The following is a 5,000-nucleotide window of genomic DNA, read 5'->3' as shown; positions in this document are numbered from 1 at the left end:
CTCATATCTAATTGTAGTCCAAGTCCCCCTCTACAAACACATCCGAGTGGATCCTGGATGCGACCTCCACAGCCGAGGCACGAGTCGGTCAAAGTAGGTCGCAGGGACCATATTACGCGCGCCATATCTACCCGGAAATAGAACGCACAGCGGGGATACTCATGCCCAGTTGTCGAGCTGGAAGTCCTCTAACCACCCATATAAGATGAATAATAAACGGATACACACAGCCGATGCAGCGCGTGTTTGAAAACCGCCGATCGATCTTCATACTCTGACAAAATCACAGCGAAAAATCCTTAAACCAAATACCCGTTTTGCGCGGTCCATATCTCCGCGAAAACACAACGCACAGCCGGGAACCTCATATCTAATTGTAGTCCAAGTCCACTTCTACAAACCTATCCGAGTGGATCCTGGATGCGAGGTCCACAGCCGAGGCACCACGCGGTCAAAGTAGGTCGCAGGGCCCTATTACGCGCGCCATATCTACCCGGAAATGGAACGCACAGCGGGGATTCTTATTTTTGAATACACGGTCCCGACGTCCTCTAACTACCCATATAAGCAGAATAATAAACGGGTATCCACAGCCGAGGCAGCACGTATTTGAAAACCGCCGACCGATCTTCATACTCTGACAAAATCACAGCGATAGCGCCAATACTCTGTTTCCTTAAACCAAATCGCCGTCTTGCGCGGTCCATATCCCCGCGAATACACAACGCACAGCCGGGACACCTATGCCGACGTGTAGCCACCGTCAACCTCTAAAGACATGTGGAGGGTGATCCACAATCGGACACTCACAGCCGAGGCACGACGCGGTCAAAGTAGGTCGCAGGGACCATATTACGCGCGCCATATCTACCCGGAAATAGAACGCACAGCGGGGATACTCATGCCCAGTTGTCAAGCTGGAAGTCCTCTAACCACCCATCTAGACACTCCTATAAACGGATACACACAGCCGATACAGCGCGTATTTGAAAACCGCCGACCGATCTTCATACTCTGACAAAATCAAAGCGAAAGACTTAAACGAAATACCCGTTTTGCGAGGTCCATATCCCCGCGAATACACAACGCACAGCCGGGACACTTATACCCGATCGTAGACCACATCCACCTCTACAAACCTATCCGAGTGGATCATGGATGCGACCTCCACAGCCGAGCACGGTGTAGTCAAAGTAGGTCGCAGGGACCACATTACGCGCGCCATATCTACCCGGAAATAGAACGCACAGGCGGGGATTCTTATACTGAATACACGGCCCGACGTCCTCTAACCAACTATGTAAACTGAATAATAAACGGATAACCACAGCCGAGGCAGCGCGTGTTTGAAAACAGCCGACCGATCTTCATACTCTGACAAAATCACAGCGAAAGACTTAACGAAATCGTCGTTTTGCGAGGTGCATATCTCCGCGAATACACAACGCACAGCCGGGACACTTATACCCAGTTGTAGTCCACGTCCCCCTCTACAAAACTATCGGAAGTGGATCCTGGATGCGAGGTCCACAGCCGAGGCACGGTGTAGTCAAAGTAGGTCGCAGGGACCATATTACGCGCGCCATATCTACCCGGAAATAGAACGCACAGCGGGGATTCTTATACTGAATACACGGCCCCGACGTCCTCTAACCAACTATGTAAGCTGAATAATAAACGGATAACCACAGCCGAGGCAGCGCGTGTTTGAAAACAGCCGACCGATCTCATACTCTGACAAAATCACAGCGAAAGACTTAAACGAAATCGTCGTTTTGCGAGGTGCATATCTCCGCGAATACACAACGCACAGCCGGGACACTTATACCCAGTTGTAGTCCACGTCCCCCTCTACAAAACTATCGGAGTGGATCCTGGATGCGAGGTCCACAGCCGAGGCACGGTGTAGTCAAAGTAGGTCGCAGGGACCATATTACGCGCGCCATATCTACCCGGAAATAGAACGCACAGCGGGGATTCTTATACTGAATACACGGCCCCGACGTCCTCTAACCAACTATGTAAGCTGAATAATAAACGGATTAACCACAGCCGAGGCAGCGCGTGTTTGAAAACAGCCGACCGATCTTCATACTCTGACAAAATCACAGCGAAAGACTTAAACGAAATCGTCGTTTTGCGAGGTGCATATCTCCGCGAATACACAACGCACAGCCGGGACACTTATACCCAGTTGTAGTCCACGTCCCCCTCTACAAAACTATCGGAGTGGATCCTGGATGCGAGGTCCACAGCCGAGGCACGGTGTAGTCAAAGTAGGTCGCAGGGACCATATTACGCGCGCCATATCTACCCGGAAATAGAACGCACAGCGGGGATTCTTATACTGAATACACGGCCCGACGTCCTCTAACCAACTATGTAAGCTGAATAATAAACGGATAACCACAGCCGAGGCAGCGCGTGTTTGAAAACAGCCGACCGATCTTCATACTCTGACAAAATCACAGCGAAAGACTTAAACGAAATACCCGTTTTGCGAGGTCCATATCCCCGCGAATACACAACGCACAGCCGGGACACTTATACCCAGTTGTAGTCCACGTCCCCCTCTACAAAACTATCGGAGTGGATCCTGGATGCGAGGTCCACAGCCGAGGCACGGTGTAGTCAAAGTAGGTCGCAGGGACCATATTACGCGCGCCATATCTACCCGGAAATAGAACGCACAGCGGGGATTCTTATACTGAATACACGGCCCCGACGTCCTCTAACCAACTATGTAAGCTGAATAATAAACGGATAACCACAGCCGAGGCAGCGCGTGTTTGAAAACAGCCGACCGATCTTCATACTCTGACAAAATCACAGCGAAAGACTTAAACGAAATACCCGTTTTGCGAGGTCCATATCCCCGCGAATACACAACGCACAGCCGGGACACTTATATCTAAAACCCCTGTAGTCCAAGTCCCCCCTCTACAAATCTATCCTAGTGGATCATGGATGCGAGGTCCACAGCCGAGGCACGATGTAGTCAAAGTAGGTCGCAGGGGCCATATTGCGCGGTCCATATTTACCCGGAAATGGAACGCACAGCGGGGATTCTTATACCGAATCCACGGTCCCGACGTCCTCTAACTACCCATATAAGCAGAATAATAAACGGGTATCCACAGCCGAGGCAGCACGTATTTGAAAACCGCCGACCGATCTTCATACTCTGACAAAAAGCGCCGGGCGATCTTCATACTCTGACAAAATCACAGCCGTTTTTATATCGTTTTGCGAGATGGATATCTCCGCGAATACACAACGCACAGCCGGGATACTCATACCTAATTGTATAATACGTCTACCTCTACAAACCTATCCGAGTGGATCCTGGATGCGAGATCCAGAACCAGGATCCATATCGCGCGGGGTAAACGGCGGGAGTAACGAGGACTCTCTTAAGGTAGGGGACGTTACTGGGCTGCGCTGCGAAAGACGAGCGCCAAAACTCTGTTTCCTTAAACGGAAGCGCCGTTTTGCGAGGTGGATATCTCCGCGAAAACACCACGCACAGCCGGGACACTTATACCCAATCGTAGACCACGTCCACCTCTACAAACCTATCCGAGTGGATCCTGGATCCGAGACCCACAGCCGAGGCACCACGCGGTCAAAGTAGGTCGCAGTTGCCGTTTTGCGCGCTCCATCTCTCCGCCAAAACACCACGCACAGCCGGGACACTTATACCCTATTGTAGACCCCGACCTCCTCTAACCACCCATACATGCAGAACAATAAACGGATACCCACAGCCGATGCAGCAAGTAGTTCAAAAGCGCCGGCCGATCTTCGTACTCTGACAAAATCACAGCGAAAGACGAGCGCCAATACTCTGTCTCCTTAAACCAAATCGCCGGTTTGCGCGGTGCATATCCCCGCGAATACACAACGCACAGACTCGGCCCCTACGCCGAATAGTAGACCACGTCCACTTCTAAAGACCTGTGGAGTTTGAGCCACAATCGGACACTCACAGCCGATGCACGACTCGGTCAAAATAGGTCGCAGTAGCCACATTGCGCGGTTCATATCTCCGCCAAAACACAACGCACAGCCGGGATACTTATGCCGAATTGTAGACCCCCGACGTCCTCTAACCACCCATCTAGACACTCCTATAAACGGATACCCACAGCCGATGCAGCGCGTAGTTCAAAAGCGTCGGCCGATCTTCGTACTCTGACAAAATCACAGCCAAAGACGAGCGACAATATCGCCGGTCTGCGAGGTCCATATCTCCGCGAAAACACAACGCACAGCCGGGACACTTATACCCGATCGTAGACCACATCCACCTCTACAAACCTATCCGAGTGGATCCTGGATCCGAGACCCACAGCCGAGGCACGATGTACGCAAAGCCGGTCACAGTAGCCGAGCGCCAATACTCTGTTTCCTTGAACAAAATCGCCGGTTTGCGAGGTGCATAGCTCCGCGAATACACAACGCACAGCCGGGACACTTATACCCAATTGTAGACCACATCAACCTCTACAAAACTATCCGAGTGGATCCTGGATGCGAGACCCACAGCCGAGGCACGATGTGGTCAGAATAGGTCGCAGGGGCCACATTGCGCGGTCCATAAACCCGGAAATGGAACGCACAGCGGGGATAATAATACCGAAATGTCGACCCAGACGTACTCTCACAACCCATAAGGCAGACCAATAAACTGACACCGACATAACCAATAAACTGACACCGACAAATGAATAAACGGACACCCACAGCCGATGCAGCACGTATTTCAAAAGCGTTAGCGATATTCGTCTCACAGCGAAAGACGAGCGCCAATACTCTGTTTCCTTGAACCAAATTCCCGGTTTGCGCGGTCCATATCTCCGCGAATACACAACGCAAAGACTCGTCCCCTACGCCGAATAGTAGACCACGTCCACTTCTAAAGACCTGTGGAGGAGGATCCAGGATCGGGCATTCACAGCCGATGCACGACGTGGTCAAAATAGGTCACTGTAGCCATA

This window comes from Anarhichas minor, unplaced genomic scaffold (assembly GCF_050575085.1).
Source record: "Anarhichas minor isolate MPS153535 unplaced genomic scaffold, ASM5057508v1 ptg000244l, whole genome shotgun sequence".
In the NCBI taxonomy this organism is placed as follows: domain Eukaryota; kingdom Metazoa; phylum Chordata; class Actinopteri; order Perciformes; family Anarhichadidae; genus Anarhichas; species Anarhichas minor.
The sequence above is the reverse complement of the archived record's forward strand: the minus strand, read 5'-3'. Positions refer to the sequence as shown.